Source organism: Filicampus tigris, chromosome 22 (assembly GCF_054856515.1).
Source record: "Filicampus tigris isolate MCC_2025a chromosome 22, RoL_Ftig_1.0, whole genome shotgun sequence".
Classification (NCBI taxonomy): Eukaryota; Metazoa; Chordata; class Actinopteri; order Syngnathiformes; family Syngnathidae; genus Filicampus; species Filicampus tigris.
Window position 1 is genome coordinate 2,636,782 of NC_141238.1, and position 11,287 is coordinate 2,648,068.

General features: G+C 41.2%; 2 protein-coding genes across 8 annotated transcripts in view; both read left to right on the forward strand.

Annotated features, from left to right (window-relative positions):
* Window positions 1-11,287, forward strand: part of LOC147126468 (amphoterin-induced protein 2-like) — a 44,827-nt gene that overhangs the window by 27,835 nt on the left and 5,705 nt on the right. The window contains exon 2 of the mRNA XM_086023137.1: window positions 10,223-10,597. The gene's annotated coding sequence lies outside the window, so the exon portion shown is untranslated. The remainder of the gene's footprint in view (window positions 1-10,222; window positions 10,598-11,287) is intronic.
* Window positions 1-11,287, forward strand: part of LOC147126469 (uncharacterized) — a 59,125-nt gene that overhangs the window by 27,832 nt on the left and 20,006 nt on the right. The gene's annotated exons all lie outside the window — the stretch shown is intronic.

The window sequence follows — 11,287 nt, forward strand, 5'->3', positions numbered from 1 at the left end:
AAGTTTATTGTGAAACTGAATGAATAAACGTCAAGAGAATTGCATCTGTGTATTTAACTCAACCACATAACTTTGTCCACTAGCTTACAGCTAACACGTTGGGAAATGCCATAGACATGCTAAGAAAACAACTTTTGATGTTGCTGTATTTACAAACCTTTGAACAGCTTTTCTTGAACGCATAAAAAAAATGTTAGTGTTTTGTGTGGGGCTGCAACACAATGGCATTTCTGTTCATTCCAATGGGGAAAGATGATTTGAGAGGCTTTAAAGACGTGCTAATGCTATGCTATTGTGAGTAGAGAAGATGCCTTAACAATAGAAGATTATGCTGCCACTCAATTAACAGAGATATTGGGATATTTCTGAAACTATAAATGGGGACAGACAAACAATTCTCGGGACCCAACAGGAATCTCTCCTGTCAACTTTGGGGTCCTGAAATAAGAAATAAATGTGATCTCATGGTCAAAGTCGCTCCATGGGGAAAAAACATCTCACTCGAGAGCGCAACTCTTTCAGCTGACAGCGATTAAATATTCTGCCGCTGTGGATATGGTTTCCAGAGCATTTAAGGTCACCAGAAAGAAAATCACTCGCCATTTATACTAAATGTGCATCTCTCTATGCTATACGCAACAGTAGCAGTACAGGTGGACACTGTTTTATGTTTCATGGGGCTAAAAGCTCAGTCAATTTGGAAATAGCAATGGAAAAGCCACAGTATATTTTACTGGGGCTCTGGAAAAAAAACTGTCCCAAAGCAAGCATGGTGGTGGTAGCGTCATACTTTGGGACTGCTTTTCTTCAGCTGGAACTGGGGCAAAGTGGAGAGAATTACGAACATTCCCAAATACCACTCAGTGTTAGAACACAACCTAGAGGCTTCTGCTAGACTGTAATAAAATGGTCAAGAAAAGCATACTAGAACATCTAAAAATGATTTGGGGTTAACCAGGAGCACTCGGTGTCAAGTGTGTGCGAACTCCCATTTAACATGAATGTGATTGGTTAATTTTAAACACAGCGACAGCCGCTTTCGTTCAAGTTAGTCTAACGGGTTATAGGTGACATTATTTGTGAAATGGGATGTGGTGACTTTTTATATCCACTATACCGCCAATGCGCTCATGTAACAGACACCAAGCACTAAAATAGATAATTATTGGAAATGATACAATACTTTTCTCAGTTTTGTCACTCAAAAAAACAAATGAAATTGTATGCAAGTATGATATGACTTAAGTTAACAATATGCTCACCTGGCTTGTTATGAGCTCTCATATGAGTGCGTGAGACAGGAGGACAAAATAAGTTGGAATAAAAGAAAATTGAATATATATTTGTTGTTATTGCAGTTGTCATTAATTAAATACTGTGAAAGTATACTATTACCTAATTCCCTCCCCAAAAAATAGACAATTCTAGCATCGCGAAAAAAACCTAAATCACTTGATCCGGATCTACTTGTGTCTCTATTATTCAGAGAAACTGTAATTTTTGATTTAATATAAAATGATAGACTGACTTCATAAGACGCGCATCTCGTGCCTGATCATGACTTTCCTATGAGATACTCAGTACACTTCAATCAGCTGTAATAAAGACAATGAAAGCAGTGAGCTCACGTTTTGCACTCGTGTTTGCCAATAAATGTACTTCCACTCATGTGAGGACAGATAATCCTTCTTATCAATTTCCTATTACATTCATTAACTTTATCTATCGTATGACACTTCTCCTCGGTCACCATCCGAAAAGAATCAATTGTACCACCGTATTGCAGCTGGCAAATTCCAAATTGAAATCCAATTTAAAGTAACTACACCTGAATTCAAGCATCTCACATTGAGTTACCAAAAAAAAAAGTTCACTCGATCCATCAGCAATCACGTCCACTCTGCGCAAACACACATGAACTTGACCCCATCATATGTAATACTGACAAACACTGTTTGCATAAACTCCAGATCAGAACATACCTGTGATTTTACACGATGGTGATAACCTCCCTTGACTAAGCCAGTCAAACAAAAGTTGGCGTTATATAACTTGGACAGCAATCACTCATATGAGTTGTTGATCTCTTGAGCGCATGGATTTCATGCATTAAAACACTTTCTGGCTTTCAATATTTAAAAAAAAGTTTTGTGTTTAAATACCCGGTGCTTTTCTGCCAAATAACCACATCTGTGTTTTGCTGCTGTTTTCGCCTTGACTTGACAACACAGGAGGGCCCGACCGTACAAGCAATTGGTGTTTTTCTTCTCTCCGACATCTGTTTGACTCACTTAAAATGGGAAGACCCCAACAAAGACTCATCACCCCGGACAAATTACTGTTTGTCCAGATGGGTATTTTTTGCTCACAAAGGTCCTCGACTTTCTAAAAATAGGTTTCAAAATAGGCACGTAGAAATGCTAATTCCTGCAAGAAAAATATTTTATCATTGGTTATGTTAACATTACTCGTGAGTTTCTTTGCTATCACTCATTGAAAACACACAAAAAATGCTGGGTTGCTTTCCTAACCCACTTGCTGGGTAATTAGCAATCCTACCCAAGGTTGGATTAATTATTTGTTGACCTTTGCGATTGGGTTGGAGATTGGATTAGGTGCGCTGAAGAGCTGTAGCTGGTTGCCATTTTAGAGTTTTTGTGCACTGAAGCTGAAGTAAATAAATGTTATTGGCGGCTGAATGGCGCAGTGGGTCACACCGCTGGTTCAATTCCTGGTCAGGGCAGACTTTCTATCACATGATCAGATCGAAGCAAATCTAGCACTGGGTTAGCTATTGCACCCAATCGGTGTTACTTTTGCCCCAGCAGTTATAAGAGAGCTGTCAGCTGATTGCATAATTTTATGGCAGGGGTGTCTTTGCAGCTTTTTTTTACACCCAAAATACTTTTAAAGAATGTCTCCCATGAAGTGACCAATTTCAACATTGCAAATGTATATATTCTTGCTGAGTGAGTAATGGCGCAAGCATGTTAAACAAGATGTGGAAGCATTATCGGGGATGCTCCGTGTGCAGGAATGTTGGCCTTTAACACTAAAACAAGCTTGATTGGTATCATTCCTTCTTATCTTGGAAACAGGAAGAATTCTGTTTAATGATATTATCTCTAAAGTGTCAGATTGACATTTTTGTATGTTCAACTTCAGATTGTGTAGGTACACGGTGAAGTTCATTGATGATGTTTTGTTCGATTTTGACATGGGTTATTTCATTTTTGCAAATTTGCTCTTCTGGTTTAAACTGTTTTATTAGTATATTTAGGTCGGACCCACAGTCACAAATCACAAGTAATGTCTGAATCAGCACAATGGAGAGTGCTCAGATTCCTCTCGCATGGACCACCTCTTTGCATTTGTCTTAAGCTTTGATATTTGAAATATTTGAGTTAACAAGTGGCAACAGTGCAGCAACACAAACACAACAGTACACACAGGCATATATTCTTTATCCTCTGGGAAAAAATGAGTAATGCTACTGCAGCTTACAGAGCAGTTGTGACCATCTTTGCGTATGAACCAACAGTACCCATGTTATACTGGCCCCTAGTGGCCCAGGCGCGCACCCCAGAAGGAGCCACAAAATCTATTGAATGTATGTTTTTCAAAAGCGCAATAGTGTAGTGCTAGTTTTCCTCAGAAAAACATGTTACAACATGAGGAATGATTATTATTTTATTTTTTTATGAGGAATGGATGAATGGCATTTCATTTCAATGGGAAAAGATGATTTAAGATACAAGCGTTTTACAAGTGTGGCACGTTAGCAGTGTTTGCACCTTTTAAATGTAAAACAAATACATTAAGAAGTACATTTGGCCTCCTGTCAGACTGACCTTTGTGCCTTTGACTACCTGAATGGATTGTCCATTACTGCCCGGGATTGTTTGCCAGCTGTAAACAAGTCAGATTGATGGTTCACAATGGCATACCCTATTAAAGTAGACACAAAAAAGAGGAGAGCGCTGCCTACCTGAAGGCTTTGAGGCACAAGATGATGAACATCCTGACAGTTAAGACACGATGGATGAGTCTGCAGACTCTTGTCAAGTATAATGTTGCTGGTGGATTAGGAAAGCCGTGGACCAGTCATTGGAGAGCATTGCTTTTGTACTTTCTTTTGAAAGGTATTTCAGTTCATTTCAATGGGGAAAATTTTAGGTAGTACTTTAGGTAGGTATAGCTGCCATATTTCACTTCATTGTTTTGTGGGACGCTGCTTGCTCTTCTTGTTGTTGCATTTGAATAGTGACAGTTGACATAGCTAATTTACTTGGTCTTTCGTCTTTTGCTCCATCACAACAGTTTTAAGTTCATTAGCACTCCATTCAGGGCACGTCAAAAAGTGATAACCCCCCCACCCAGGCCATCCGGGGTGCCCCTCATGCTAGGCCTCGACATAATTGACCAATTCTTCCGCTTCTCCGCTTCAGCTATTAATTTCTGAAGCCCCTTACATAAGATATTACGCAATGTGTTTTCCGGACCGTTTTCCTTGGCGTTAATGGATCCGGGGGAAGTCCGGCAGCGACCACCCGCCCCGGCTCCAACCCAAACAGGCGCCCAACGGTCATCTACTTTAGAAGGACCACCAGCGCGGTGCGCACGTGTCCCTAAAAGTTTGCCGGACGCAGGACGTGCAGATGGCGCAGGGCGAAAGTTGTTTGTCAGTTACTACACAGCTTGAGTCCTCCTGGTCCTCACTGTTGTCAGCTTTGTTATCGTTTGCTTTATTCTTTGGGAAAACACAGCAGACAAAACAGGATTCACGTGCCATTTGTTGGGACACGTTGTGAACCCGGAATGCCATGGTAAAATATTGCAAAAGTTAATTGAAGTGTGCATCGTATAACAGTACACAAAGTGTCCCAAATGTCATTCTGAATTTGGTTTTCCACTTTCGTTTCAGTTGTCATGAGGACAGATGTGAGGCCATCAGCATTTGCCGGCTCACGATCTGCAATCTTTGTAAGCATATATATATGCAGTACTGTATACTCTTGCTCATAGCTCACCAATTGACATTGGAGGAGCATTGCTAAATTGCCACCTGGCAGGAAAACCTTTCTGTCTCCAACTGCAGTTTTGAGAAGGTTTCTGGCGCTGAGACTGCGCCAATGCATAGCACAATTGACAAGTTTCTCAAATCAGGATCTACCACTATTGATGAAAACACCAAACTCTTTGAACAGGCTGCACTGCAAGTCGGCAGCCACAAAAAGCTTGATTGACTTCAGGCTGGTCCGAGGTTTCAAGCGCAAGATTACGATGCTCAACGCCGGGGCCAATGTCATTTGGCGAGCCATGGCAAGGGAATAAAACTGTCTGACAGCTGTCTGAATGATATCTGAAACAAAATTAAAAAGACAAAGCGTAGTTACTTTTTACTGTTCATACAACAGTGTGTTTTCATTGCCAATACAATTGCGTTACTACATAAATGTGCACAATAGATGTTCTCCTTTTTTTTTTTCTTTTTTTTTTTTTAGGTGTCTGAAGACTTCTTATATAACTATATATAAGACATATAAAATCACAGTGTCTCTGGCCATGAAATATTAGCCCAACAAGTCGACCAATTTAAAACGCAAAAATAGCCGACAGCTATGTTGCATACTCCGCATGTGACTGACTTGTCATGTGAGCTATTAGCATTTGTTGGCAGGTCTCCTCCTTCAGTGGTTAGATGGACAGAATATGAACATGATGGAGATAATAGACTAAGATATTTTCTGAATACCTTCAGTGCAGGTTGTTTTGAGACAAATACTTTGATAATCCACAGATTTCAAGCAGAATAACACGAACCTGCTGTGAAAGTCTGTGGCGTTTTTCACCGAATTTCAGAGGAAATGTGTTTTTGCTGAAATTGACTGTGATCAGTCTGCAGGTTCCCAGCACGTCGCCACTCGTCAATGTGAAAGTGTCCCTTGTCGAGCGCACAAACGGGGATTTGTCACAAGCGGCGTCATGCGCCAGTTGTTTTGCACAAATTGCCTAGACGCTACCATGCAAGCGGGTGCTTTGGTCTCCGGCCAAGACCTTGTACTTTTCCACCGCGCAGCTCAACAATTGAAGAGGGCCTCTGGAAGGTTCTTAGCGTCCGTGTCTTATCAACAAGTTTTTTTTCTTCCTGCTTCAGCTTTTGTCTGCATAGCTAAGAGAGGGTCGGGGGCACGAAAGTCCCCCAAGCAAGAATGCTATTGTTTCCTGAGCTTTCAGATGACACACTTCTGAACAAGACGAGTGATAATGTGACCAATGGGGGCCTCCTCCACTTTCCTGTCCACGTGGTATTTTTGGCTTTGACCCTTTCACCCCGTGGACGGCCACGAGCAGGGACGGTAAATGTACTCCCACTCTGTGCTACGTGGAATCCAAAGTAGAAGATGTTTTACTAGATGAAATCCCTGAAATCATGAAACATAAAGATAGGTAAGCAAAAAAAGTATTTAAAGCTGTGTTGCAGCCAAGGACATCCAAGGCTTCGTATTCGCTACCTAGATTTTGAACTTCCTAACCTGAGCCACTGAACTCTGGGTCAAGGCTGAATGAGGGAAGTTGCGTGTGTACTTTGGGGTGGGTGATGGGGATTTTTTTTTCTTTTTTTACGATAGCATGACAATTGACGCACATGGACCTTTTCACTTTAAGCACGTGTGTCAACATCACTACCTTTGAGGAAAAGCGACCGGAAAGAGGAAAGGCACAAAAACACTATTTGTCAGTAGCACAATAAAAGTCATACATACAGTTGGCTTGTCCAATTTTAGTGACCAACAAATGAAAGTGCATTTGTAGTACCTTCAATATCCACATGAGGGCGGTATATCACCACCTATTAAGTCCTTCAAATTATGATGGCAGGCTACAAGTAACAAGGTACGATATCTTGTTGGACAGATAAGTTAGGTCAACTCAGCAACAGAATGAGTTTATGCCTAAAATTTATGAGGTCACGTATTTACCATAACACACTGGATGTGTAGTTTTTTTTTTAGATTTTTTTATTTTTCAAGAAAATCATTGTCTAATATAAAATGTTTGTCTTCAGACATTCTACATATTTAGAGGTTTACTTGATTTTTCTTTTGTTTAGTTTTTTTGCAACATTCAGAACTGCAGTATAATGACAGTGACCTCACCTCAACAAGGGGCTTGGTGGCTTCAACTCTCCCATATTAGGTTGCACTAAAGTGAAACATCCTCTTGAATCTAAAATGGGATCACTAACCATGAGGAAACTAACATGTTTGTGGGTTTTAGTCGAGAATCATACAGTATTATACAGTACAAGAGTACTATTACCTGTTTCTAAAGCTGTGAACCTTGATATCACAATGGACTAAACCGCCATGCACCAACAAGGAGCTCTGTGCATTATTTATCCCCACACAACATCTTGCACATACAGGATCTGAGCAGGTAGCAGAAAGCTTTTGAATGGGGAAGGATTGCTGTGGGGTCAAAACGTCAGCGACTGTTGTGAAAGCTGTGGCGTTTGATGTAGACGACACACTCACACACGCACACACTTCAACACACCACAAAGATGCCTTATAGCCACAGCAGCTCGGTGCACTAACGCCAACAATAATTTGAAACGCGTGGAATGTTACGTCATCCGTGTTAATTCTTCATACACGCTTAGTGTTGTGTACAAAGTGTGCCTAAAGTACGTATGGCCTGTTTTTTTTCCCCTGGCATCTTTTCCTTCCTTCTTACTTCCTTTCATCCTTCTTTCCTTTTTTCAACCCTGTTTTTATTCACACGTGCTCATGACCATTCCGTTGCTTGAACCTGCTTTCCGACTTCCTTCATTATCTTCTCCTTTCATGTCAGACCTGCTTTTTTTCTTCTTTCCTTCTGTTCCCATGCTCACATTATTTGCCATTCTTCATGATACCGGTAAAAACAATAACAATAAACAATGCGTGTACTGTACCCACTTTTGGGCCACCGTGTATGTATATATGCAGTATGGCTTTATGCTATTGTGTTATAAGCTACATCGCTGCATGCCTTCCATCAGAATGGGCTGTCTAGCTTACCTTTTGAAGTCAGTGTATTGCTACAAGTTTAATAACTGTCTTACATGTCCAGCGGTGCCACAGCGAAGCCAGATTCTGCAGGGAAGAAAATGTTGTCACAAGTTTGTTTATACTCTAGACGAACTATAAATAAAGCTGTCTTAGCGAGGCATCTCGATGCTTTTTTTTTCTAAACTGAAGGAAAGTCACAGAGAGATGCTGAGAGGAGAATTTCAGCCGTTGCAAGCAATTTACGAATGCGTCTCAGCATTCGGTAACTGTCACTTTCAAAGGGGGCAGAGGAAGATGAGGCGGGATTTTAGGTCGAATGGCACCAAGAAATATGTGGAGCTCATCTAAAATTTTGCATATTACTTGACGCAACTGTCTTTCTCTCGTAGTGCGTGATTTTTTTATTTTTTTTTAATCAGTCAGAAAGAGTCCGTTTCTCATCCTTCCTATTGCTGTTCTCAATAATTCTCATACAGAACTCAACTTGAGGAGGCAGGCAAAGGTTAGTCACCTATGTATATAGTGCACGTGTCATCCTCTCAGTTAGTGCACGTGCTTGGCTTAACCATATAATCAGTGACTGTTTATTATCCACCAGGTAAGGAAGGATGTGGTATGCACCAGATAAAAGTCACAGAGACATCATGGACTGAATTTTTAGAATCTATAAAGAACGCAGCTGCCTCCAGCATTTCAAACCGTTCATTACTGCCGTCCATCCACTCCTTAAGTATCAGCAATCTAGGAGAAGGTTCTGCTAGGAAAGATGGACACTCTGGCATTATCCCCAATGGCCTTCTCCTTTAATGGCTGGTGCCATGGAAACATTCACCGATTTGTCTGTCACGGTGTCCTGGGTGGAAAGCTCGTAATTACCAGTGCATTGTGATTAGACTCAAGTCAGTAATAAGGCATCAGCCTCATTCTCACATCGCTTTTTGCTAATGAAATGGATTCGTCTTTCTGCAAGGACAATTTTGATAGATTTTTTTTTTCCGCCTCTTTTCGTTTTTTGTTTGTGTGCGGAGGACTCAATAGACACAATAGGGGGAAATGGACTAAAGAGGAGAAACGCAGACAGTTAACAAGGCTTCTAACTGTGAGGAATTGTACAAATGCAAATGCAGTTTATTAAAGCCGCCATCTGCTGTTTGACACAAACAAAGGATACGCCGCTCCCAAATCGACATGAAAGTAATTCACAGAACTCACTAAGACAAGGCAAACAATGTTTTAGCCATTTCTATACTATATATATATATATATATATATATATATATATATATATATATATATATATATATATATATATATATATATATAGTTGATACAGCTGAGTTTTGAAGTGTTCTGTCTCCAGGCAGTTCCCCACCCCAAAAAACATGAGCGTTTACTTGGCTGTCTTTGTGCCCAGGGCCCTAGAGACTCTTGTGTAACATTGTGTAACCTGCAGAGTAAATAATGAGGCTGCGGCGGGCGGCACTGCAGGGGGAAATGGAAAAAGGCGTCTTCAAGGGCACGCATGTTTAATTGTGATGATGGTATCTTTAATGGGGCAAATCCTCCCTGAAAAGACACCATTAAGTGTGTGATGCGGTTTCCTACCGCAAGGCTCGGGAATTGTGAGGCAGGGCTGCTTATCGCTCTGGGTCATCAATGCAGCCTTGCATTCACTGTCGCTGAGTCCAGGGTTTCACATCCACACAGTGGAAACGTTATTTGGATTTCTCTGAGGACATGTTGCAGCTACATACTTACAAATTGACATTTAAATCCATCCATCTGTCCAGAGCTGGGCATTTTGCTAAAAATTGAGCGTCTCTTATTCTTCCCGAGGGGAAAAAATAGTACCGTCTAGTGATTCTCAGTGTGGTATCTTACTAGTGTCTAAAAGAATGCATACATGCAATAAGGTTTATGTAAAATACATTTATAAATAAATTTCCCCTAGTTTAAGCACAGTGTTTCTGTGGGAGCTGTGCAATCTCTCAGTGGATTGTACTTTTTAAAGTATAAAATCTATTGCGTTTGAAACGCACCTACTACACTACTGTATGTAGTATTTGGATTCTTATTTTAAGGTGGTACTTGGTTTAAAAAGTTTCAAGAACCCCTGTCATCAACAATTCTAGAATGTCCATGTGTCATTTTGTCATGTGTGGCAGCGTTGTGCAGCTGCAGCTTTTCCTCCACGCCACTCGTGTGCGTGCAGTGTTGTGCTGCAGTGGCTTCCGTCTTCCCAGCGCCTCTGTCCCCTCCCACTGGCGTCACGCAACTCGACCTGCAGGTGAACAGTTCATTCGCAGCTTCCCTGTCCTCCCCATCGCTCCTCGAGGCGCACACACGCCAGCCAGCCGGCTGTCTGCTTTTGAGGGTTGCACGATGGTGCGCCGCGCGGCCAAACCGAGCCCAGTTGCGCTTTGAGGCAGACCCGCCAAGGAGGATTGCACGCGGTTCGAGCTAGGGCAAACGTGGATGCAGAAGCTAACGTGGACGAGAGGAGGACTGTTTGAACAGATGGCAGCTGTGTGGGCGTCAAGGTGAGCAGGCAGCGTGTTTGTTCTTTGCTCTTTATTTCCAGTCTAAGCCGACACGCGATGTGGATGTAGAGTTGGAGAATTCCTCCCAACATTAATTTTCCCTGACAGTTGTTTGCAGTCATCAAAATGTATGAAAAACGTGCCTTTACAAAGATAATGCTAAATTATTGTTTTTTTTAAAAAATATTACTTTTCAGCTAGCTGCGGATTCACTAATACCCTTTTTTTCCCCCCAGAACAAAGTACTTACATTTCAGTTCTGCCGATACCGAGCACTGATACTTGATAATGCCATTGCGTCTTGCGTTTGTGAAGCTTGTTTTTTATTTTCATCAAAATTGCTCAAAAACGGGGTGAAGCCATTTTCTGGAGCATGCAGGCATACTGTATCTTTCAAGGTAACAACTTGCCTTTACATCTTGACAACGCGAACCGAATATTACAAAACAAATTATGAAAATAGCAAAATGAATCATTACAACTGTGTTGTACAGTGTGTTTTAACTTAAGTGTTCCAATAACCATTAATTCAACTAGTTACCCGCTTCATAACACTGTACAGAAAGAAATAAACATGTTCACTTTCATTTCCAAAGTGCACCTGAATGCAGCCGTTGTGTGACTGCTAGTGTAAACATGAGTGGCGGCTGCAATAAACACAGTCAGACAGCATTGGCTATAATAGGCAAG